A 27,884-nucleotide genomic window follows, 5' to 3' on the forward strand; every position below is an offset into this window, starting at 1 on the left:
CACACACTCAAAAGATGAACTCTAAACCAATTTACAAAAAGACTTCAGGTTTTTATAAAAAATGTTAAGAATAAGATAATCAAAATCGGGTACGTACTGTTTAAGGTATTAATTTTTGAAGTTTAATAAAAATAGTCTTTTGTGCATAAATACGCACCAGGGGAATCAATGGAGAAAATATTTGAAAATGCACATAAAATCAGGCATTGCATTTACCAGTGTCTCCTTTTGCAGGTATGTCAAGGTCGTCGGTGGGCACTATGGACCAGTTAGGGAAGTTTGGGCAGTTCCCGGTTTTGGCAGAAACAGCTGCAGAAAGTCATTGGAACTGGTGCGAGGCCACTGCGGGGGACCACTTGGAAAAGCACTGCACAGTTGGACTTAAAGGTAAATCTGGTGGGTCCCCCTGGATTGTCGAGGTTGCAAGGGGTGGGGGTCCTTTAAGGCACAGCTGGATCTTCGGTACAGGGCGGCTGGGTGCAGACTGAATCAGTGAGCCAGGAGATGTGTGCAAAGGTGACCTTGGAAGCAGGAGGTTGGTCTGTTTGAGGACCGCTTGCAGGTCAGCAGGGGCACTCTGGAGGGAGGTCTGGGTGGTTGCTTAAGTCCCTCGATGGGGCCAATAGAGTGGCCTTCACTCTGGAGGGAGGTCTTTGGCGATTTCTGAAGAGTGGTGGTCCTCTGGGGGTTTGCAGAGTCCGTCCAAGCAACCCCTCAGCAGCGAATGTCAAGTCCTGAGTGCAGCAGGCAGAGTTATGCACCTTTTCTTGGTGCGGCAAGACTTCAGTTCTCAAGCTTGAGTCTTCATTGTTGCTGGTCTTCTTTTGTCCTTGGAATATGATTTCTTGATCTAGGGATGCCTATTAAATACTGTTTTTAGTGGGCATTTAAGGGAGTACCTATTAGTGACCAATGGGTCATCTACCTTAGGGTGGCTAAACCCGCTAAGTGACCCCTTCCTGTTGGCAGAGATCACTTCCCTACACCTGATTGGCAATTATCCTTCCTTGCAAGATGGAGGAAAACACCTCGCATGTAACACCTTTGGGGTGGTGCAAGCTAGGATGACCAATCCTCCTGTCCTTTGTGTGGTTTCCCGCCTTTGCTCCTGCAAAAAGTGGGGGTTTGCAATGAGGGTGCCCATCTGCTGCTAGCAGCAGACTTGGGAGTTGAGTTTGAAGGATGGTAAGCCCTTTGAAGCTCACTAGCAGGGCAGTGCACATTCCTGAAGGGGGGGATGTTTGCACCTTCACTTAGGAAGGGATTTGTTCTGAGTCATAGAGAGAAGGATCCCTCACCCCAGGAGCTAAGAATCTTGTAAGGTGGTGGCAGGCTGGTTGTGACTAGCCAGCAACCATCCCAGGGTAGTTAGCTTTTGTAGGGGGCACCTCTTAGGTGACCACTGGGTACATTTTGCACTAAATCCAATACGGGCACCAGTTTAGATTTATCATTCTGAGTTGTTTGATATCAAACAACCCAGGGTTCAGAGTAGACAATAATGTAGCTGTGAAACTTGTACTAACCAGTGTCCAGCACAAGTATTAAAATTGCTGCCATGTTCACTTACTATGTCCCAGGTTTGGCAAGGACACAGTAGGGGCATACTGCTCATGCATCTATGCCCACACATACAGTATAATGCAACCTGCCTCACGGCTGGAAGCCCTGCCACAGGAGTGACGTACCTAGAGTGCATGCAGTGTGAAGTGGACACAGCACACAGGCTGTGTGCCATGTCAAGTTTGTGTTTTTCGACTGCATCAGAACACCCAGCCGGCAATGGCAGTGCTGGGTGTTTCTGGATGCATGACCCAAGAGGGTGGCACAACCTGTGCTACTGCCCTCCGGGGCCTGCCCTTAATACCCTATGCCCTGGGAACTTAAGTACCATTTATTAGGGGCTTTTAGCAGCAGCTAAAGGCGTTGCCAGTTGTGCCAATGCATCACAACAGTTTTAGGGAAAGAGATCTGTCCTAGGGAACCTGGCTAGCAGGGGCCCTGGCACTAACAAGTTTGAGACTACAACAAATACCAGGCAAAACGTGGGGCCTAACCATGACAAAAGAGGATTTTCTCATAGATACCAGTCACAGTTCACTACAACTCTAAACTGGCACACTGAAATCAATAACAGAGCACTCAGACGAAGACTGGCCCACAGCTGCCAATAACACATCACCCTACACAAGAAGAGCACACAGATATCAATAACAGCATCCTCTTAGCGAGCCTTGTACACAGCTGCCAGAAACAGCACACAGATATCAATAACAGCACACTCCTATCAAGCCTGGAACACAGCTATCAAGAATAGCACACAGATATCAATAACAGTACACGACTAACAAGCCGGACACTCTGTTTCCAAGAACAGCATACAGATATCAATAACAGCACTCCTATATAAAGGTGCCCAGCTACCAAAAACAGTGCCGTGCTACAGAAGAATGACTTAAAGTTGGTAATAACAGTATCCTCATACAGAAGAATAGTGTAACACTGCTATGCACTACACACTTCTACCAAAGAACACCGCACAGCCACCAAGAACTATATCCTCTTACACAACAATGCACATAGCTACCCAAGAACAGCACTACCCTACTAAAGAATTGCACACACAAATCCTGGAAAGGCTTCTCCTACCCAGGAGCACATAACCCTTCCCTAGCATCCTAACCTAGAATTGTACCATTTTAACCAACAAATATCATCCTTTCCCAACCAACATTGCCGGCCACTTAAATAAGAAAAGCACTGTCCTACCCAAGAAGACGATCATCCTGCTCACGACTAGAAACCATTTACCCAAGAACCACAAACTCCTACCCAAGAGTTGTCATGTTATACCTAAAAGCAGATGATTACTACCACAAAACACCATTTACCATCTACTTTCCAGCGCAAAGGGTGTTTTGCATTTTGCATTGGTTTTTGTTACGTGTGCATCACTGGTGCAGATCAGTACAAAGACCAATAGCTTTTAATGCAAACCCTGGATGACTACGATAGCATGAAAGATTAGTACATCGAGGACTTAGTTTGGGTACTCCAGCAAGTGGATGTATCCAGGACATTGTGAAAGGCATGGCAGGTGGAAGCATACAGCGAGGTCACCGGAGCTTGTGTGGTTGTGAAGGGCATTTGGGGTGAGCAACTAGTGAGATCGTGGGACCATGAGTAGTCATAAGGTCATCTGGGATGAGCACAAAGTGAGGTTGTGAGGGCATTTGCGGTGAGCACCTAGAATGTAAATTGTTGCACGAATTGCACTGTGTGTCCATTTTAAGGTCAAGATGCTTACTGAAAATGAAGTGGCGGCAGTATGATTATGAACCTATGGAGCATGGGGTTCACAGCAGTGCAGACAGTCTATGCCGAAGTTGTGAATGTGCATTGTATGTGCTGAAGAACTATGCAATCCTCACATGAAATAACACAAGGCTAAACAACATTAGGAAAACTTTACATTTAGAAAAAAATACAGATCAGGAAACGAGCTCTCGAAAAACCTGAACAACTGAAAAAAAATAGGCACAGAGGCCTAGATTTACCAAGGCTTTATGCCAGTGCAAGTACAATACAAAGTGACTCAAAGCGGCCGTAGTAATCTACTATCTATCTATCTAGATGCTTTATGCTGAAAAGGTGCTTTTCAAAGGCACCAACTCCACTCTCCGCCGCTTTGGTCAAGAGATTGCTACTGGAGACTGGTCAGCACAAATCCATAGGTTTGGACGCAAAGTCTGATCACCGAAAATAGCCTTATTGGATTTTGCATACAAAAATAATGCCTTTAGAGAGCAAGTGCAAACAATAGGGAAAACGTTGATTTACCCTGGAAACCAAATCACTGCATGCAGGCTGCAGTGCTTAACACTTGCCTCTAACCATTCTGTGCTTGTCTCGCCTTAGCAATTTGTTCTAGGCCTCTATTACACATCCTACATAAAGCAGTGCATGCTCTCCTCTGCACCATGGTGCACCAGGAAGAGCAACCTGTTTGTGCACCAGCACAGGAATGACTCCAGCATCAGGCCAATCTTGATAGACAGTGCTGTGCTTTGTTTTCCTCTTTGCAGAACACAACACAGCAATGTTGGATGCTGCGCTGAGTTGCATGAAATCGTAGTCATTGTGGGCAAGAGTGCCTCTGTGATGGACAAAAAGAGGAATCGATGAAGGTTTTTTTTTTTTTTTAAAGACAGGCGAAGTGAAACAAAAAGGAGAGAAGATTTTCACCGCTGCATAGAAAAGAGCAGAATCAGGAAGGCTTTTCCCTGTTTCCAGAGACAGTGAACTGCCAGAGCAGACAGGGTGGGTGCTGGGGCAATTACATCCAATAGTAGAAATCACAATCTTTGAATATTGCCCACTACATGCAGAGTGTCTGTGCTTCTGAATGGAGAATTGCTGATTGCAGTGATGTAGTCTATATCTGTGTATGTGTTACAGGGAGCAGGCCATAAACCCTACTTTCAAACTCAAAAAATCACTATCAAATCATTAGCAGATATGCACCTTATTCTAGCTTGTCTCCTCTCTCATGCCCTCGGTAAACTATGGAGACGCTTTGTGGCAGGTGCTTGATTAACGCGAGATTTTAGAATAGGCAGATTGAAGATTCACGCATCACATCCCTTACAATGCCCAAAACAGAAGACAGCTTCTTGGGATATCAGGGCCGAATTTAGCGCTGGCAGTGGTTAATTTGTAAACAAAAAGGTGCCGGTGCCCAAAGCCCTCCTCTGAAAGACGCGACTGCTGCATTTAAATATGCGACCATAGAATACTGAGGCAGTGTAATCCTGAAGCCATCTACAGCCACGCCGTGCCCCTTCAGCTCACTCTTGCAGCTTTCTGCTTTCTCCCCCAGTTATAGAACCCACTATTACTGTGTCACTGTCACCTCACTTAGTAGCATGAGAGGCCATGGCCCCCAACACTACACGCACCAAAGCCGACCGACACAAGGGAAAGCAGCAGTGTTTTATCCGAATGCTGAAGGTGGCAATGTTTCTCTTGATATTTTACCTCCGTTTTTTATGTAGCGTAACAGTTTTTTATTGATTATTTATTTGATTGCATTTCCTTTTGTGTCTGTGTACGCGCAGTCCTTATGCGCCGAGTCTCCCTGTCACGTGAAGCAATAGAGTTCTAGCCTAGCCTAGCCTAGGCTTCACTAGTATAATTTAAGACAGTGTACCATAATTGTGGACACTCGTGCTGTGCCATATTGAAGTGTTTTGAGGGTCTGGGCTTGCAGATGTTTCTAAATACAACATTTATTTTTGCCCTAGACACTGTTTGTTGGCACAAAGAAGGCTTTCTACTAGTATAAACCATTAATTTGTCTGTCATTGGGACTTTACTGAACTTTTTAAAAGCAAGAGCATGTTTACCTGAAGCACATCTGCTAGTAAATGGCATCCAGGGGTAGGGTTACACAATATGGCCTGCTGCTGCTCTCATCTAGCGCCACACCGACCCCTCTGCACTATTGTACCGTCCCCGTCCAAAATCCAGAGCTTTGACGTTTTTTCCAGCATTGTGTGCCCACATTGTCGGTATGGTCAGTGTAGCACGCATGAAACGTGTGAAATGTTAGGAGAAATTAAAACGTTCCTCCAACTTCACGCTTTTCTGAAGGAGGCCACGCCTCACAGCGGCGTTGTGAACCCTAGCTGCAGCGAGGGTTGCCGCTGAACCTGAAGGGCTGCTTATCGAAATCCCAGTACAATACTGATGAGATCTTATGGGCCTCTCCTGGCTGATGAGACAAACGCTAATAAATACCACCTTAAGGGTACACCAGGGCAGTCTAAAGGGCGTAGACAATGAGATGCCAAATGAGACCAAAAGAGTGAGAGAGGCGTGGAAGAAATGATGGGATGATGAAATGGGGATTAAAAGAAGAAGGAACGGTGAATGTACAGAAAGGTTATAGGTGAAATACTTGAAGGGAAAAAAAGGTGGCAGACAGCTGAAAACCCCAAAGCAAGTAAGTGTAAAAGGAAGGCGTGTTAGAAGAAATGCAAGGTCAAAGGAAGGCGGGTGGAAGGGATGCAAGGTCAAAGGAAGGTAGGGTGGAAGGTATGCAAGGTCAAATGATGGGGGGTGGAAGGAATGCAAGGTCAAAGGAAGGTAGGGTGGAAGGGATGCACGGTCAAAGGAAGGCGGGGTGGAAGGGATACAAGGTCAAAGGAAGGTGGAGTGTAAGGGATGCAAGGTCAAAGGAAGGCGGGTGGAAGGGATACAAGGTCAAAGGAAGGTGGAGTGTAAGGGATGCAAGGTCAAAGGAAGGTGGGTGGAAGGGATACAAGGTCAAAGGAAGGTAGGGTGGAATGTATGCAAGGTCAAAGGATGGGGGGTGGAAGGAATGCAAGGTCAAAGGAAGGCGGGGTGGAAGGGATGCAAGGTCAAAGGAAGGTGGGGTGGAAGGGATACAAGGTCAAAAGAAGGTGGAGTGTAAGGGATGCAAGGTCAAAGGATGGTGAGTGGAAGGGATACAAGGTCAAAGGAAGGTAGGGTGGAAGGTATGCAAGGTCAAAGGATGGGGGGTGGAAGGAATGCAAGGTCAAAGGAAGGCGGGTGGAAGGGATGCAAGGTCAAAGGAAGGCGGGTGGAAGGGATGCAAGGTCAAAGGAAGGTGGAGTGGAAGGGATGCAAGGTCAAAGGAAGGTGGGGTGGAAGGGATGCAAGGTCAAAGGAAGGCAGGGTGAAAGGACTGCAAGGTCAAAGGAAGACGGGGTGGAAGGGATGCAAGGTCAAAGAAAGGCAGGGTGAAAGGACTGCAAGGTCAAAGGAAGACGGGGTGGAAGGGATGAAAAAAAGGTGAAAGAAAGCATGAACAAAAGAAATGAAAAGGTACTCAGGAACAGTTAAAGTGATAGAAGGAGGTGTGGAAGGATACAGGTTGAAAAAATGGAAAGAAAAGTGAAAATATCAAGTGAACAGATGGGTGGTGGGTCGGATGAGGGAATCGGGCAAAGGATGAATGGAGAGAAGGGTAAAAGTAAGGATTATTGGGGAAACCCCCGTTATCCTGACCATCTCCAAAGGGGCGAATAAACTATGGATGCTGATAGAAACGGAGAGACTGATTTGGGAATTGCAAGACTTAGGGGCGTGAGTGAACTTGAGAAGATGTCAATACCCGTTCTGCTATTCTTAAATGAAGGGTCATGAATAATGACATGCCCCAAATCGCTTTGCTCTTTCAGTCCCGAGGTTTGATGGTACCGGATGATTTGATAACCAAAATGTTCAGCCAACTCAATATTTAGACTTAGACACTCTACACGTAGTTTGAGCAGTAGCATAGCACAAAATGATCGGGGCCACCCGTAGAATGTAATGAGGGGGCCCTGAGTCTCTCATATCTCACCGCTATTCATTCACTTGGCCTGAATGGGGGCTCCCTGAAAGGTTGAGAGCCCCTGAAGCGATGCCCCCCTCGCACCATCCGGCAGTAGGAGCCTGTGTAACGACCCTGAGTTTGATAAGTTAACAATATTTGAATCTTGCAACAACCCAATGAGGAAAAAGTCACGGAATGAGGATGGGACTTTTGGCCATGTTTACATAAGACACCATACCATACATACAGGAAGTATCATTTTGATTATGGACCCTTTTATTTTTGTTAATTACATTGCGTTGAAATCAAATCAAATACCTTGAGAAGAATAACAATTATTGATTGGTGAAATGATAAAAGAGTGAATTGATGAAAGAATGGGTGGATGAACAATGAGTGGCTAGATAGAAGAGTGAGAACTATTGATGATTGGGTGAATGGCTGATGGATGGATGGAAAAGATGTATGTGTGTGTAGGTAGAAGGGTGAACGTTTGGATGAGTAGATGTGATGAAGGACGGGTGAAAGGATAAGAGACGATGGGTGGAGGGATGGCTGGTAGGTTGGTAATTGATTGCTGGATGGGAGGAAGTGTGAAAGACTTTATAGATTCCCGAAAGGATGTATTAAAGAATGGATGACTGAAAAGATGGATGATGGGTGCAAGACTGACCAGATGGATGGATGGATGGGTGGGGAGCTGGGGGATGGGTGAAAGGATGGATGGAATGGTTTTGTTATTTTATGGTAGTTGTATGTATTGAGGTCAGGATGGTTCATTGCATGGATAAGTAAGGAACACAGACAGTTCGGAATAGAATTAAAACAGAGTCAGATTTACATGCTAAGTGCCAGGTTTTTATTAACGTCCTAAAATGAAGAAATGAAGAGAGCATTCCAAAGCATAGTTGCTGTGATCGAGAAAGCTGTATCTCAATATATAGCTGTTCTATGTCTCTGAATTCTAAGTAGATTGTGGTTGGAGGAGTGAGATTTCGAGTAGGCATGCCGGGGTAGAATTTGCTGGATAGCAGATTTGGGTGACTGCCAGTACTTGCCTTATGGATAATTCTCAGATCTTTGAGCTTGATTCTGATGCAAATAGGCAACCAAAACTGCGGTGATGTGAGACAGATACAGGGTCTTGGTGATCTGCTGATCATCTAGGTCGCCACATTTTGTATAAATTATAAATGACGCAGATGTTTGTCAGAAAGGACCGAGTAGAGGTTGCATAATCAAGCTTACACTGGTTTAGTGCATTAGCAACAGGTACATGAAGATTATTGTGAATGTATCTGATGGAAGGATTCTTCTGGGAATCCGAGATTGATGGAAAAAGAAGGCCAGACTGAGCTTGGAATTGATCTGCCTACTAATGTGGGGGACTACACTAGAGGGGATTGAAGGTGAGCCCATGCTGGTGGGCCAAGAGTTTGAACCCCACTAAAGTACCCAGATTTAAAAAGGTTTTGCTTCTGGTTTGTGATACTCTTTTAATGGAGACCCGATGCAAAATCCTTTTTGGAATTTATAAACCAAAGCAAATTGGCATTTGCAGTGCTGTCGTAGTTTGACTCTTGCTCTTAGGCGAGACTGCTGGTTTAGGGGAGACATCACTTTTGTTTGTAGGCGACTGAGCCACTCCTACAAGTCGCAACTGTCGGCCCAACCCTCCCACGTCACAAGCAGTACCTCACCAAAACCTCAGACAGCAAAAGGTGATTTCTGGCAGCCTTACACATGGACTCTGGAGCGTGGCATCTAAGGGGAGTCGTGGAACAACGAAAGTTACCCTTTTCTCATATTAGCAATAAGTCTCAGTCGCACACAGGCAATGAAGGAGATGCATGAGAGTTTTCAATATATTTATTGAAAGGACTGCAATCTATCGTAAAATGCATGAGCTGCAATGATTAGGATAATGTATAATCAAAGAAGCATGATTGTAAAGATGAGTCGTGAATACAAAGGCCCTCACCATCTTGCAATAAACATGAAATGTAAAATACCTATCATGGAGAACCTAATCTCTAACCTAATGAGAGCTAGGAATGATAAACCTAATCTGTCAGTACCATGTCCATGAGAAGCGCCCCAACCCTCGTTACCTTGAAAAGAGGTCTAGGTGAGGCTCCGTGGGGATACGAAGGCTAAATTTTCCGGCAAGGTGATGTGCAGCATAGATGTCATCTGGTAGGAATCCCTCTGATAACCTTGTCTGTGTGAAATGTAGTTATACAGATCATGTACGACCCCTGAAGCAGGTATGTTCCCAAACAATAGATAAGGGTGCATGATTGTTGCGACAATTATGTAAACAATTCCCACCAAATGTACATTATATTCCTGTCACACGTAAGTGGGAAAGGAACATGATGTGAATACCTGCGTACATCACTTGATTATGATGCTGATAGTGATGCCTTTACAATGTGGCACTGATAACACAAATCAAAACATTTCTCTAACTGTAAACAGTAGCAGCCATCTTAAAATAAATAATAAAATAAATGGGCTAAGACAGAGCAAGCTAAGTAGGTTAACAGTCCCTATGTGATGGGGGACAGGCCTGCAAGCCAAAGGGCTAAACTAATCTCCTGCTTCCCAATATAAACTAATATGGATTCACCACAGTGCTTTGTAAGAAAAAGTAACGCAAACCAGCACAAAGCCCTGGTTTGGTTACTCTGTGTCAAGCAGGTGTTCCATGAGTCATACATTGTCATTCCTGTGCATCAACCCATGGGTTTTGATGCAAAACCTACCTATCTACTAATAGTAGTAGAAAGGGTTTTGCGTCAAAAATTAACACCAGGCATGAAAAAGGAGAAATGCTTATATTTCCGTACAGCACACATCCAAAGTGGGAAAAGTTTAAAGTTAGTCTAAACATAGTATTTTGGGTGGCCAAGATGGTGGCGCGCTAGGACGTGCCTGTCCGAGCTCCGCCGCCCTGGCCCCGAAAAATTGCTGACTGGCCTACCGGGGGGACGCCCTGAGGCCCCCCCAAAGCGACGGTCGCTTCCGTGGGCTGCTGACCGCCCGTCGGAGGCTCTGGGGCACGCTGCTCCCGTTTGGGGAGAGGCGGCAGGCCCTGAAACGCGGTCGGCCGTGGAGCGGCGTGGGAGGCGGCCTGGACCGTGAGGTGGGCCCTCCTCCGGCGGCTTACTGGACTAGGCGCCGGAGGGGTTGAGGGCCAGGGGGGATAGTTTTTGGCCCCGTGAGTAGTGGGACCGCATTGGGGGCTTTGGCCCCAGAATTCACAAGCGCTTTGGGCGCTGAGGGTGCCCTCCACACAGGAACTGGTTGGGGGCTGGAGGTTGGCGCCCCCCAACCTAGCGCGCCTCTGCGAGACGGAAGAGAGGCCTGAGATCCCGATCGCAGACGGGGAGGCTGTCGCATTGCCACATGGTTGCTCTTCACCCACCAGAATACAAGTAAGTGCGGGCCTGTGCATAACGAGGCAGAGGCCATAAAAGTGAAGCTTTGCAAGAGGTGGATACCAGGTGCTGGGCCCAGGCGCAGACTTCGGCACGGTGACACCTGCTGATCTGTCCCAGGCAGAACTTTTGGAGATACTTGAGGGGCTGATCCGGCAAACTGCGATTGGGCCTGTGAGCCATGGCAATGTCTAAATCCAAGCGAGAGCGTTCAGTGAGGGAAATGCTGAAAGGGGCCCGCCTGATATCAGGTGGTACGGCCGAGGACTCACCGGCGACGAGAACCCTGTAGGGTAGGATGGACGTGGATCCAGATGAGGGTTCATCGGTCACAAAGGGGTTTTTGACCTCTCTGTTTGATTCGCTTCGGAGCGACATACAGGAGCTGTGTAGGGACATATCCCAGGAGGTGAAGGAGCTGCGAGGAGAGGTTACCTCCTTGGGAGAGCGAGTTTCGCAGCTGGAAGATGGTGAGATTCCTCGTGGTGAAGAGTTGGCGGGCATGCAACAGGAGGTAGTCCGCCTCCGAGAGCAGCAGGATCTTCTCCAGATATCGGTCGAGGATTTGGAAAATCGCTCGAGGAGACAAAATATTCGCATCAGAGGGGCTTCGGTGGGGGCGGACAAGGAGGACATTGGGGACTATGTGACGGGCCTGTTTCGCTCTCTACTTGGCCCGGATGAGACGCAAGAGATAGTCCTGGATAGAGTTCATCGAGTCAGCCGCACTGGTGGGCCTGGAGACCGCCCTCCGGACATTCTAGCTTGTCTCCACAATTTTGTCCTTAAAGAAAAGATTCTACAGCGGGCTCACAATCTCCAGAAGGTACTTTTTAGAGGGCATGAACTCCAACTATTCCATGACCTTTCTGTGCGGACCCTGCAAAGGCGGAGAGAATTTAGAGCGATCACGGAACACTTGCGGGCGCACAATGTGCCTTACTCTTGGGGCCACCCGTTCCGCCTGGTCTTCCGCTGGGAGGAGCAGCTCTGGCAGGTGAAATCTGTTTTGGAGGCAAGTCGGATCCTGGGTCTGGAGGATATATGCCAGGAGTCGAGTGAGAGGGCGGCCTTGCCGGGGGTGGGGGGTCCTCCGCGCTGGCGGCGAAAGGAGAAAAGAAGGAAGCTGCAGCGCCCAACGGCCTCGGAGCTGAGGTCGGAGAGGGAATCTGTTTTGAACAGCGTGGCAGCCGGAACTTCAGCTTAGAGAAGAGTGGGCGGGGGTGTCCCGGACTGCGGTTGGCCTTGCTGTGAACGGCATGTCGGCCGTTGAAGAGGGTCGGGGCGGCGGGGGAATGGACCTGGATTACCAAACATGGATGGATCTACTGCCCTCTGGAGACTTTCCCTCGTGAAGACGGATGTTCGAGGACTTTTGTGTTCTATGCACCTGTTGTGCGTATTGGTTGAATGCTGTTGGGTCTCCCTGCATTGCTGGCTTTTTTGTGGAGATATTCTCAGGTCTTGTTGCTATAGGTGGTATAGATTTTGGCACGGGGTGTTCTTCTTATGCGCTCCCTTCCTTCTTGCATGCTGCCCTCATTTTAGGATATGATTATTATATGTACAAGCTTGAATGTCCGTGGGCTCAATAACCCTACCAAGAGGTTAGCCATCCTGTCCACCCTAGAGAGGTCGGGGAGTCACATATGCCTGCTCCAGGAGACACACCTCGTCCCAAAAGATATTCATCGTATGCGCTCTAAGTGGTTCCCCAGGCAGTTCTGGTCCTCGGCAACATCAAAGCATGCAGGGGTGGCAATACTATTAGCGCGCTCATTCCCTGGGGAAGTGGTGTCAAAACTGCATGAGGACGGATACAAGATCACCCGGAGGGACCGCGTCAACCAAACAGGAGGAAGCATCGCCATCGTCCACAAGAACACCATCCGCATCACGACCAACTCCGACGACACCCTCACAGCCGCCGAACACCTTCACTTCCAGATACACACCGACCCCAAGACCACACTCAGAGGCACCCTCATCTACAGACCCCCAGGACCCCACACACAATTCAGCGAAGACCTCGCAGACTTCATCAGCCCACATGCCCTCCTCTCCGCTGACTACATCCTCCTAGGGGACCTCAACTTCCACCTGGAGAACAACAACGACAACAACACCACCACCCTGCTGGACAACCTCGCCAACCTCGGACTCAAGCAACTGGTGAACACCCCCACCCACTACGCGGGACACACGCTGGACCCAGTCTTCACCTCCAGCAAGTACATCTCCTTCAGCCACTCCACCGGACTGCACTGGACAGACCACAGCTGTGTCCACTTCAGCTTCAGAAGAACCACGACTCACCACCACCCACAACAGGCCCCCCGCAGGAACTGGAACAAGATCACCACCAACCAGCTCTCCACATCACTGAGCCTGAACCCCCCCGGCAGCTCAACGGACCCCAACCAAGCAGCCAACAACCTCACACAGTGGATCACCAACTGCGCCGACCACCTCGCACCGCTGAAAAGCCATCCAACCAGACCCAACAACAAGAAAGCCCCCTGGTTCAACAGCGACCTCAAGAACTCCAAGAAGAACTGCTGCACCCTCGAGAAAACCTGGCGAAAAAACCCAACTACAGACAACATGACCGCCCTCAAGCACGCCTCCCGCAAACACCCACGGCTGATCCGCACCACCAAGAAGTCAGCATTCAAAGAACGACTAGACAACAACGCACACAACAGCAAGGAACTCTTCAACATCGTCAAAGAGCTCTCCAACCCCAGCGCCGGAAACAACGACATCACGCCCTCACAAGACCTCTGCGACTCACTCGCCTCGTTCTTTCACCGCAAGATAGCTGACATACACAACAGCTTCGGCGCACAGACCACGCACCCAACCACCAAACCAACGCCCCCCAACACCACCCTCCGCGTCTGGACCCCGGTCAGCACCGAAGACACTATCCACACGATGAACACCATCCATTCCGGATCTCCGACCGACCCATGCCCCCACCACGTCTTCAACAAGGCCGACTGCATCATCGCACCCCATCTCCGGGACATCATTAACTGCTCCTTCAACACCGCCAACTTCCCGGAGAGCTGGAAGCATGCCGAACTCAGCGCCCTCCTGAAGAAACCCGCAGCCGACCCCACCGACCTCAAGAACTACTGCCCCATCTCGCTCCTCCCGTTCCCTGCTAAAGTCATTGAGAAGACCGTCAACAGACAGCTAGCCGCCTTCCTCGAGACTAACGGATCCCTCGACCACTCGCAGTCCGGCTTCCGTGCCAACCACAGCACCGAGACCGCCCTCATCGCAGCCACTGACGACATCCGAGCCCTGCTCGACAACGGGGAAACAGCGGCACTCATCCTCCTGGACCTCTCCGCAGCGTTCGACACTGTCTGCCACCACACCCTAGTGGCACGCCTCAGCAACATCGGAATCCAAGAGAAGGCACTAGAGTGGATCATCTCGTTCCTCACCGGAAGAACCCAGAGAGTCCGCCTCCCCCCGTTCAGTTCCGAGGCCACCAAAGTCATCTGCGGCGTACCGCAAGGATCGTCACTCAGCCCCACCCTATTCAACGTCTACATGAGCCCCCTCGCAGCCATCACACGCCAACACAACCTCAACATCATCTCCTACGCCGACGACACCCAGCTGATCCTCTCCCTCACCAACGACCCAGCCACCGCCAGAACCAATCTGCACGAAGGGATGAAAGACGTAGCCGAGTGGATGATGAATAGCCGCCTGAAGCTGAACGCTGACAAGACGGAAGTCCTCATCCTGGGATCATCACCCTCTGCCTGGGACGACTCCTGGTGGCCCCCTGCACTGGGCAGCGCACCCAAACCAACGGACCACGCACGCAACCTGGGCTTCATCCTGGGCTCCTCCCTCTCGATGACCAGACAAGTCAACGCTGTTTCATCATCATGCTTCAACATCCTACGCATGCTCCGAAAGATCTTCCGATGGATCCCCACCGAAACCAGGAAGACGGTCACCCAGGCACTCGTCACCAGTCGACTGGACTACGGAAACACCCTTTACACCGGAACCACGGCCAAACTACAGAAAAGACTCCAACGCATCCAGAACGCCTCCGCACGCCTCATCCTCAACATCCCTCGACACAGCCACATCTCCGGACACCTGAGAGACCTGCACTGGCTCCCCGTCAGCAAGAGAATTACGTTCCGTCTCCTCACCCACGCACACCCAGGTACCTCAACAACCGCCTGACCTTCTACACTCCCACCCTCCAGCTACGATCGATCAGCCGCGCCCTCGCCGCCGTTCCACGCATCAGGAAAGCCACCACGGGAGGAAGATCCTTCTCCTACCTGGCAGCCAAGACTTGGAACTCCCTCCCCATCCACCTCCGTCTGACCCAAGACCACCTCTCCTTCAGGAAGCAACTCAAAACCTGGCTGTTCGAGCAGTAGCGGTTTCCCCCTCCCCCAGCGCCTTGAGACCCTCCGGGTGAGTAGCGCGCTTTACAAATGACTGATTGATTGATTGATTGATTGATTGGTGCAAGGGAGGCTTCTAGCTATGAGAATGAGACTGTTTTTTTTTTCCTTCACTATTGCTTCTCTATACGCGCCTAACTCCCAGCAGGAAACCTTCCTAAAACAGGCTTTAACCCCGCTGCTGCAATCCCCTGACGGTGCCATTCTGGTGGGGGCGATTTTAATCTGGTGATGGATGGTGATCTGATCTGAATCGTTCAGGTCACCGGTACGGGCAGACAGGGTCAATAACGGAGGCTGGTCGTCAGTGGCTGAGTGAGTGTGGCATGGAGGATGTGTGGAGGAGGGCACACCCCACGTTAAGAGATTATTCCTTTTACTCTGCAGCGACTAAGACATATGCTAGGCTGGACCTCTTCTTGGCCTCGCAGGAGTTTCTTTCCCGGGTCAGGGAGTCACTGATTGAGCCTCGAGCCCTGTCGGATCACGCCCCGGTTACAGTTGAGGTCCACATGAATATGGAACGTGTGGGTGCATCGGGGTTTGCGATTTAGGGACTCAATGCTTCAGAACGGTGCAACAGTAGAGGCGATTCGCAGGGCAATAATAGACTACCTTAGCCGTAATGACGATGGGACTACTAGCATGTCGACGCTGTGGGAGGCACTGAAGGCTGTATTGAGGGGTGAGGTGAGGTGATGTCACTGTCCGCTAGGGATAACAAAGCAAAGAGACTACTTAGAGAGGATTTGAAACAGCGAGTGAGGGTGCTGGAGCATTCGCACAAACACACCGGAGCACCGAGAGTATGGCGAGAGCTTGAGAAAGTAAGGAAACAGTTGAGGAGGCTGGACTGGAATAGGGCAGAGTATGCGGTGGTTCGCCTTAAGCACAAGTATTATATAGGAAGTAATAAATGTGGGAAGCTACTAGCACATCGGTTGCGAGCGCAGCGCGCGGCGTCAATGATAAAAGTGGTTTGCTCTCCCTCGGGAGCGGAAGCACGCACAAGCGACCAAATAGCGGAGGCCTTTGCAGAGTTCTATTAGGAACTATATGGGGCCGAGGAGCCCGGTAATTCAACGCCGGAGGCCTTTCTAGAGGGTATAGCAATTACTTCCTTGACCGAAAGGGAGGCAACTTCGTTAGATCAACCCATAAGGGCGGAAGAGGTTATATCAGCAATCAGGCGCTTGCAGGCCGGGAAGTCACCTGGCCCCGATGGCTTCTCTGCACTTTTTTATAAGACCTTCTGTATGGAACTTGTACCCGTTTTAGTGCAACTTTTTTATTCCTTTCGACATACGGGGGCTCTTACGTCTAGCATGTTGGTTGCCACTATCGTGGTTATTCCAAAGCCGGGGAAGGACCCCGAGAATTGCGCCTCATACAGACCGATCTCCCTCCTGAATATTGATGCCAAACTGTTCACTGGCATACTGGAACATCGTCTCAACTACTATATGCCGGGCCTTGTCGACCCTGACCAAGCAGGATTTATACCGCATAGGCAGTGTAGTGATAACACCAAGCGACTGCTCCATCTATTGGATAAAATTGATCGCTTTGAAGGGAGGCGCTCTTTCTTTCTGTCAATGCCGAAAAGGCGTTTGACAGGGTTCATTGGCCATACCTGTTTAGGGTGCTAGAGCACTTTGGGCTCGGCCCGGGTTTCATGGCATGGATCCGATGCATCTATCAGGGGCCTCGGGCGGCGGTATGAGTTAATGGGACGCTCTCGTTGCCATTCTCAATTCAAAGAGGGACCCGGCAGGGGTGCCCGCTCTCACCCCTCTTGTTCGCACTTTATATTGAGCCCATGGCGCAGCGGCTTCGTGATGACCCTAGGATTACGGGCGTGAAGTTTGGGGGAGATAAGCACATCATCTCATTATACGCGGATGACGTGAAGCATCGAGCAGGCGATGATGATCTGGCACACCTTCTTCGGTGAGTAGAATAGGGAACCACCTGTCATATGGAGGCGCCTGAACCTGGCCTTCAGGAGGCCGAAGGTCCGCTCGATCACCCTCCTAGTCCGCCCATGGGCCTCATTGTAGCGTTCCTCTGCCCTGGTCCTGGGATTCCTCACTGGGGTCAATAGCCAGGAAAGGTTGGGGTAACCAGAGTCCCCTAATAGCCACACACGGTGCCTCTGGAGTTGACCCATCATATCAGGGATGTTGCTATTCGCCAGGATGTAGGCGTCATGCACTGAGCCAGGGAACATAGCATTTACCTGGGAGATGTACTGGTCTGCCAAACATACCATCTGTACATTCATGGAATGATAGCTCTTACGGTTCCTGTACACCTGTTCACTCCTGTGGGGGGGGGGACCAGAGCTACATGGGTCCCATCAATAGCACCTATGACGTTGGGGATATGTCCAAGGGCATAGAAGTCACCTTTCACTGTAGCCAAATCTTCCACCTCAGGGAAAATGATGTATCTCCTTACGTGTTTCAGCAGGGCAGCCAACACTCTGGACAGCACGTTGGAAAACATAGGCTGGGACATCCCTGATGCCATGGCCACTGTTGTCTGAAAAGACCCACTTGCTAGGAAATGGAGCACTGACAGCACCTGCACGTCAGGGGGGATTCCAGTGGGATGGCGGATTGGTGACATCAGGTCTGGCTCCAAATGGGTACATAGTTCATGGATTGTGGCACGGTCAAACCTGTAGGTCACAATTAAATGTCGCTCCTCCATAGTCAACAGGTCCACCAGCGGTCGGTACACCGGAGGATTCCACCATCTCCTCACATGTCCAAGCTGACGGCGCCTAGGAAGGACAACAGCGAGGATCGGGTCAACTTTTTTCCAGGTATGTACCCATAGTTACACAGAAGACGACACCAAACACAAAACCCTTCCTGTATGTGTGTTGAGTGTAGGCCTAGCTATGTGTGACGCAGAAGTAAATGAAGCCATGTGGGCCCCTGAAATGGCGGCTGCCTGACCTCTAAACTGGGATAATGGGATTGTGGGGTAACTGCGTTGCCGTTGCACACCGTCGCGGTAGGCGGTCGTAGACCGCGGCGCAATGCTGCATTGGTTAACATTGGACCCTATGGGTCCCACGAGCCAATGAGGAAGTGCGCCGGCGGTGATGATATGCACCGCCGCGGACATCACCGCCGCGGACGTGCCCGCCATTTTCTATCTGTTCAATCACTAGATACCTGATCTTCGACAGGAGAGGACCTACACTGCAAGTGCTGCTGTGACCTCGGTCTGGAAGAGACAATGGCTGCTGCGTCTGGGGAAAGGGCCCCTGCCTTCACTGCTCAAGAGTTGGAGAGACTGGTAGACGGGGTCCTCCCCCAGTACACGCTACTCTACGGTCCTCCAGACCAACAGGTTAGTACACAGGTAGCACGTTGTATGGGCTAGGCCTGGGTGGAGAGGGCTGGTTGTAAGAGGGAAGGGGGCAGAGTTCAGGGAACATTCATGCATGTGAATGAATGTGCCACATGGCTAGGGTAGGGAGGGGGGCCATGCACATTGACGGTGCTGTTGTTAATGACTTCTCTTCTTCCCTTGTGCTTGTCATGTAGGTCAGCGCCCACCAGAAGAAGGACATTTGGCATGCCATCGCCAAGGATGTCCGGACCCTGGGGGTCCACCAGAGACGGGGTACCCACTGCCGTAAAAGATGGGAGGACATTTGCCGCTGGAGCAAGAAGACGGCGGAGGCTCAGCTGGGGATGGCCTCCCAACGTGGGAGGGGTGCCCGTCGCCCCATGACCCCCCTGATGTTCAGGATCCTGGCGGTGGCCTACCCTGAGTTGGATGGGCGCTTGAGGGCATCAGAGCAGACACAAGGGGGTGATTACAACATCATTCTGCGGACTTTGCGCGCAGTGGAGGGGTCTGGGTGGGGGAGGAGGGCTGTGGGTTTCCCTAGGCCAGGGCGAGTTCCGTAGGCTAGGCCCCTCCGTAATGCAGGCCATGTGCCACTCCACCCCACCGCAGTAGAGTGCCATGTACAGGTATAGATGCCCCTGTGGCATCCATGTGTGCAGATGTCCACCATAGCCATGTAGGCCAGATCCCAGGAATTGCATCTGTAGAGGCCAGGAGCACGGCGTAGTGCAGGGGGCTGCTGTGTCTGTATTGTCTGTATTGTCCGCCAACGGTCGCGGTATGCCATGCACTCAACCTGTCTTTCTTCTGTCTCCCCTCCCCCTTTTTGTGCTCTCCCTGTTCTTTTGTGCATCAGCATCATCAGGCGGAGGTACAGTGGTACCGGGGCACGAGGGAGCTGCATCCCACTTGGCCATGGAGGGCCACACCACGGACTCAGATTGCACCAGTGGGACGGAGGGCGAGGGGAGCTTCACGTCGGCCACCGGATCACCAAGCAGTGACACGGACTCGTCCGCCGATGGGAGCTCCCTTGTGGTGGCGGCACCCACGTGCAGACACAGCAACATCCACTGCCTCCACTGTGTCCCTCTCCTCGTCATCTCCCTCCTCCCTCCCAGTGTTGTCTACACTCTCACCTGCATGTACTACATCTACAGGCACTAGGACTCGCAGCAGTACATCGAGCACCACACCCTGCTCACCTGCACTCACCACCTCCACTCCCATTTACACGTCCCCTGTGTCCTCTCCCTGCGTGTCTGTGATGCCCCCTCCCAAAGTACACAAACGCGGCCACCCACACACCCAACATCCATCCACCTCAGTACCTGCACCTGCACCCAAAACACCTAAAGTGACACCTCCTACAATCACCTCCTCTTCCTCCACTCCCAGACCCCCTCCAACTACCCACCCCAGTGTTCGTCAGAAACTGTCCCTGTGTAAAGTTTACCTTTTTTGCCCCCCCCCCCTCCAATTCACCAGGTATCGTCACTGGTCAGGAGACCACCGCCAGAGTCAGTGCCCAGGAGGGCCCAAGTATCGTCACTGGTCAGGAGACTACCGCCGGAGTCAGTGCCCAGGAGGGCCCCGGCTGCCACAGCTCCGCTGGGCAATGAGGGAACGTCATGCCACACACCAATGCCCAGTCCAGAGAACGTCATGCCACACACCAATGCCCAGTCCAGAGAACGTCATGCCACACACCAATGCCCAGTCCAGACACCGCCATGGCAAAGCACTGCTGAACAGTCCAGAACCGACATGGCAAAGCACCGCTGAACGGGGCATGCACCGGGGAAGAATGAAAAGGCCGCCACTTCAAGCATCGTTATCCCATGTGCAGGTGGGACAGTGACGGGACAGGAACTTCCACGGGGAGACCAATCCAGTCTGGGCACCAGTCCCCCTCCAGAACTAGTGGAGGCTGTTATCTACTTGCGAAACTGTGGCTTTGCACTCCCCAGGATGGTACAGTGGGCAACCCACCCACTGTAGAGACTTGAGAGACTGTGGCTTAGCACTCCCCAGGATGGTACAGTGGGTAACCCACCCACTGTAGAGACTTGAGAGACTGTGGCTTTGCACTCCCCAGGATGGTACAGTGGGTAAACCACCCACTTGTGAGACTTGAGAGTGTGGCTTTGCACTCCCCAGGATGGAACAGTGGGCAAACCACCCACTGTAGAGACTTGAGAGACTGTGGCTTAGCACTCCCCAGGATGGTACAGTGGGCAACCCACCCACTGTAGAGACTTGAGAGACTGTGGCTTAGCACTCCCCAGGATGGTACAGTGGGCAACCCACCCACTGTAGAGACTTGAGAGACTGTGGCTTTGCACTCCCCAGGATGGTACAGTGGGCAAACCACCCACTTGTGAGACTTGAGAGATAGTGGCTTTGCACTCCCCAGGATGGAACAGTGGGCAACCCACCCACTGTAGAGACTTGAGAGACTGTGGCTTAGCACTCCCCAGGATGGTACAGTGGGCAACCCACCCACTGTAAAGACTTGAGAGACTGTGGCTCAGCACTCCCCAGGATGGCACAGTGGGCAACCCACCCACTGTAGAGACTTGAGAGACTGTGGCTTTGCACTCCCCAGGATACATCAATGGGCATGGAGCCCCGTCGTGGATCTGGCTTTGCACTCCTCCGGCTGAGGTGCCCCCCCTTCCCTTCCCCCTGAGGTGCCTGTAGTATTTCGATCTGATGCCCCGGCAGTGTTCTCTCCGTGTGTGGACAGGTATCTTTAGTGGGCCTCGCCCATGCATTTTTGGACTAGTGGTGCACAGACATTGATATGTGCATATCTGCACTACTTCTCGGAATGTATATACTTTTGTTTGATTTTCTAATACATGTGTATATTTTTGAGACATGTATATTGATACATTACAATGTTTGGACTGATTTTGTTTTGTCTTTGCATTCTTCCGGGGGGGTTGTGGGTTGTTACTGTGATTTTTGTGAATGCATTGGTGTGTGTGTTGTAATATGCGAGGGTGGGGGTGGGGGTGTTGCGTGTGTGTGTCCCTGACTTTTGCCTCCCCCCTCCCCTATGTCATAGGTGCAGTACTCACCGTTGTCTTCGGCGCCTACATAGATGGTGATCGTAGAGGAGCAGAAAGACAAGCGCAGGGAGTATTTGGAGTTTCAGCTCCATGGAGTCCTCCTTCCTCGTGGGATGTATTCAGGTGAGCGTTTTCCCATTGAAATGGCTGTTTCCGCCTTGTTTTTATCCACGGTGAATCCGCCCTGGAAAAGGTGGCGGATTGGCGGGTTGTGATACTGTGGGCGGTACATTGTCTTCCGCCTGTCTGTTGGCGGTGACCACCTCGCTGCTTGTCTGTACCGCCGTGGCGGGCGGTGTGTTAAAGTGGCTGTCTTTGTTGGCGGTTTCCGCCAGGGTCATGATTCCCTTTTTTTGTCCGCCGGCCTGTTTGCGGTATTACCGCACCTTTAACACCGTCCGCCAGGGTTGTAATGACCCCCTATATGCCACTCTATGCCACTCCAGTCTACTACACTTCAAGTCACTTTACACAAACTATGCTACACTCCTCGCTATGCCACTTCACTCTATTCTACACTGTACCACTTCACTCTAGTCTTCAACACTCCACGTCTTATGACACTTTACTCCACTCTACACCCCTCTCCTCTATGCCCTTCCACTCTATGCCACTTTACTCCACTCTACAACACATTGCCCTACCCAGCGCTATTCCACTTTACACCACTCCACTCTATGCCACACTATGACATACCACTCTACAACAGACTACTCTACACTCTACTTCACTCTAAAATACTCTATGCCACTTCACTCTATGCCACTCTACAATACTCCACTCTACTTCATGCCACTCCACAAAACTCTGACACTCTACTCCACTCTGCACAACTCTACTCTATGCCACTTTAATCTACTCCACTGTACCACTATTTTCCACTCTGTCACTTTACTTTACTCCACATGACACTTTGCTCCACTCGACAACACTATACTCCAGTCTACACTATACCACTCTGCTCTACTCTACTGTTCTCTACTCCACTTCACTTTGGCACTCCACAACACTTTACAATACCCTACTCTAAAACACTCTACTATACACCACTTCACTGTATGACACTCTACTCCACGCTACTCTATGCCCCAGTATTTTGCATTCTACAACTCTTTACTCCACTCTGTCCCTCCACTGCACTCTACAACACTCTATACCACTCTACTCCACTTTACTCTGCTATGTGCTACGCCACTTCACTCTACAACACTCTGACACTCCACTTTGACACTCCACACTATGACATTCTATACCACTCCACTGTAACTCTACAACGCTCTACCACACTCTATGCCACTCTACTCCACTCTATGACACTCTTCTCAACTCTATGCTGCTTCACTTTACTCAACTCTACACAGCTTTCTCTACGGCAGTCCACGCCACTTTACTCCATGACACACTAATCCATTCTATGCCCCCCACTATGACACTCTATGCCACTCCACTCTGGCACTATTCTATGCCCCTACACTCTACGTCACTCCACTCTAAAACACTCCACTCTACACCATTCCTCTCTATACCATTCCACTCACCACTACCGCACTCTACACTACTACTCCACTCTGCACCCCCTCTATATGACACTCTATGCCACTCCAATCTACGCCACTCTACTCCACTCTGTGCCACTCTACTTCACTCTATGCCCCAACACTCTACGTCACTCCACTCTAAACCACTCCACACCATTCCTATCTATACTCCACTCTAAACCACTTCACTCTACACCATTTCTCTCTATACTCCACTCTACACTACTCCACTCTACTCCAATCTACTCCTCTCTTCTCCACTTTACTTCACTCGACTCCATGACACACAAGTCTACTCCACAACATTCCACTTCACTCTACAACACCCCACAACCCTTCCTCCACTCTATGCCACTTCACACCACTCCATTCTATCTATGACACTCCTCTCTAAAACACACTACTCTGCACTGCATGACACTGTGCTCTACAACACTCTATGACACTCTAGGCCACTTTACTCTACGACGTTCTACTCAACTCTATGCCACTCCACTCTACGTCACTTTAGGAAACTCTGTGCCACTCTACTCTACGACACTCCATTCTACATCACTCCACGACACTGTACTCCACATCACTCCATGCCATCTTACTCTATGACACTCTATGCCACTCTGCACCACTTTATTCTACTCCAGTCTATGCCACTGTACTCCACTCTACACTATCCACTCTACAACACTTTATTCCAGTCCACGCCATGCCACACCACTCCATTCTGATCTACTCTACTCCACTCTACAACACTGTACTCCACTCCACTGTAAGACGCTGTACTCCACTTTACGCCAATCTGTGCCCATGCACTCTCCAATACTTTATTTCACTCTATGCAGTGCCATGATACTCAACACCACTCCACTCTGACACTCCATAAACTCTACACCACTCCACGTCACGCCACTCCACACCCCCCCACGATACTCTACGCCACTCCACTCTGAAACTCCATAATATTCTACACCACTCCACTCTACTCCACTTCACTCTATGCCACTTCACTTTAAGACTCCTCTACACACTCCACTCTGTGTAATTCCAAGCCACTCCACTTTACCTCTATTACACTTTACTACACTCTATGCCCTCTGCTCTATGACACTGTACTCCAATCTATGCCACTCCACTCTTTGCCACTCCACAATACCTTACTTCACTTTACTCCATCCTGTGCCCCTCCACGTCACTTTTCACCACTGCACTCCACTCTATGCCACTCCACTCTACACCACTGCTCCACTGTACACTGCCCCACTCCACTCTACACCACTCCATTTTATGACCCTCTACTCTATGACCCTCCACTCTGACCCATCACTCTGACACTCCACATCACTTTTCTCCACTCTATGCAACTGCACTGTGCTCCACTTCACTCTATACCACTACTCCACTACTACTCTACTCTATGCCACTCCACCCTACAGTATTCTTTGCCACTCCACTCTACTCCATTCTATGTCCCTACACTCAACACCACTCAGCTGTACACACTCCACTCTACATCAGGCACTTTAAACCACTCCACTGTAGACCACTCCACATCACCCCACTCCACACTACACCACTCTACTCCTCTCTTCTCTGCTTTACTCCACGACGCTCCACTGTACTCCACAGCACTCCACTCTACTCTGCGACACTCCACTTCACTCTACGGCCCTTCACTTTACGCCACTCCATGACACTCTAAACCATTCCACTTTACAACACCCCAACACCGGGACATTCCCAGGAAAATTCAGGGCATCTAGTCATCCTACACTCTGGACACTCTTCAAGCCAAGGAAAGAGCAGTGGATCCCATTAGACGAGAGAGAAGCAGAAGCCACAGAGGAACAGGCAGTGGACACCATCTTATTCCCTCCAACGCAGAGGAGAGTAGTGGAGACCACACTATTCTCTGCCATCCAGGAGACAGTAGTGCACGCCATCCTGCTCTCCTCTGCCCAGAGAGATAAGGCACACACGTTTTCTCCACCCCCGAGATAGAAGTAGTATACGCCAACATGCCCCTGGGGGAGCAATCAAGGCTGTACACCTCTCCCGCCACCCAGGATGATCTGGTGGAACCCTACCTGCTACCATTAAGGTGGACATCCTTACCGCCTTCTTTTACTCCAAACCTTTCTGTAGGCCTGTCATTATCACAGGTATGGGAAGAAAAGGAGTGGAGAGGGCCACGCCAGCCCTCATTAATGGGCTTTCCCCTAAATGCTCCCACCTAGGACATAGTTTGCAAGTTAAAATGTGGGCGCAAAAAACTGTAATCACCTAGGTAAGTAGCATGTGAAGTTTAGAGCAACACCTGCTCTGCACCGGCAAACGCATATTTCCAGAAAGCAACGTGTTCCCTAGCTTGGAGTATGATCAAAGCATCAGTACTAGTCACCATATGCACCATGGAAAGGAGGACCTGAACATGGCAAAACCAATGTAATGTTACCTAGAGTAAAGCCAGGTGGCAGAATGAATCAAAGAGGCTGGGTGCTCTCATATCCTGCACTGTCAGCTTTCTTAGAATGAGAACAGTCCAATTACACAGTCTGCATTCCTGCTATGAAGTGACTGTGCTTTTCATTAAGAGTACCACAGCTTTATTGGACGATGCTTACACTGCTACATTAAAGATATGGGAGCTTTTCTGAGCAGTGTGAGTGCTGTCCCTGAAAAGAATATAAGTGTTGCTATAGGGTGTTGGACCTGTACTTTTAAAGTATGGGGTACCCGCTAAGCATTGTTGGTGTTCTCTTTTAAAAGTATAGCACACTGCTGAGAAATGTTTTACTGTCTGACAGAAGTATAGCAGTGTAGCAAAGAAGAATTGGTAATGTCCATTAAATTATAGCAGCCTTTTGAGATGTGTTAGTACTAATGTAGGAAAGGCATAATACAGTCCCCAAGTAAATTTCATATAGTCAGCCTTCAAGCTCTGATAAGATGGACCCTTGGGTAAACACCTACGTCCAGATTTACCAACATTTTGCGTTGTAGTTGTGCCACTTTTTTGGCACAGCGAAGATGCACAATGTTAGTTGGTATTTATTGAACATGCAAGGGCTGACTTGCATCGCCTTGTGTGGCTTGATGAAGAAAATGTAATGCAATGCAGCTCCTTGTGCTGAGTTACGTTACACTGTGTCTTGGAGGCGCGTTCCATTGATTTTGATGCATTCCTTGATTTACTAAAGCTAGTTAACCTAGGAATAAGATAAAATACTAAGCCTTCCCAGGTGAGGCGTGACAAGAAGAAATATATTTATTTCTCCACTTTACTTGCAGGAAGGTACCCCTTCTTGCACAAAAACAATCCTGCCCAAAACACAAGGACCCTTGCATCATGGAGCACGGGTGCCGGAGTTGGTGTTAGGCAGCCACAAGTGCACCAGCATAGAAAGGAGATTAAGAGTGCCATATCCTAGTAGATATGGCACGTTTTAGCTCTATACCGCTCATGCGACACAGCACATCAACTTTGCTTCCTGACGTGTGTGGTGGCCTTTTGATAAATATGTCACCTAGCCACTCAAAACCTCTCCTCCTGCCATTGTAACTTTCTAGAGTTAGGGACTTAATTATTATTTTGCATGATCAGCAGAGGCTGACCAGTCCAGGTTTGAGTTTCCTACTGAATGGGTGGGGAATATTTGCCAAAAATGCTTCTGTCAACATGGTGGGAGCACTTTCGTTGAAGCAATGAAATACCAGTGAGCTTGCCATGGCTTGCTGGCATGGTCAGCGTTTTTTTTTTTTCAGTAACAAACCTCCAAAGTGGAGGTTTGGTCAAGGCTATAGGTCTGTTCTGTTTATTGTGAAAAGTTATGACAAAGGCTGTGGGCCTGACTTATTTATTGTGAAAACCAAATGTTAAAGCCAGTAGGAAATTAAAGGTGGCTTGTTATTAGAATGTGTTAAAGGCTGTAGGGAGGTATTTTGTAACATGGAATTTCACAGGTTGTTAGTAGGCAAGAGTTTGGTATAGATTAATCTCTCCAAATAACCTAAGGTGTACACTCTGATAATCCCTCTAAATTAAATTTAGGAGGGGTTGTATATTGTTTTGCCAACTGTAATTTTGTACAATTCTGGATTCGTATAACTGTATGCCAGATTGTTGCCTTGGATGAAAGCTTATGCTCAGTTAGCCTGAGTTGGTTGTTATGGTGACAAGCCAGTTATGAATCAGATAGGCTTGATTGTCTCATTGGGAAACGTTATCTCCAATATCCAATTTGTTTATTATCAAAAGTTACAACAAAAGCAGTAGGCCCAATTTATTTCTTGTGAAAAACATATACAGATTCAACAGGCATTTTATTCCAGGGGTGTTTTTACCACATTGTGTTAAAGCCCACAGAAAGCTATTTTGATAAATGGAATCTCACTGATCACCATAGCAGGGAAGGCTATTGGTGCTGGTTACCCCTATGACAAACCATGGGGTGGGAAATGTTCCTCTGTGAGAGCTATTTTTATGCTCTTTTACAAGGGATTGTACACTGTCTGCTAAATCTAATTTTGTATATATTTTTATCTTTAGACTGTATATCTGTGGTTATCGTGTGGGAAACCTTGTGCTTGATGCAGAAGGCCTCCTAAGCTTGGTACAGTGACAGGCCAATTGTAAAGGCTCA

This window comes from Pleurodeles waltl, chromosome 7, assembly GCF_031143425.1.
Source record: "Pleurodeles waltl isolate 20211129_DDA chromosome 7, aPleWal1.hap1.20221129, whole genome shotgun sequence".
NCBI classification, from domain to species: domain Eukaryota; kingdom Metazoa; phylum Chordata; class Amphibia; order Caudata; family Salamandridae; genus Pleurodeles; species Pleurodeles waltl.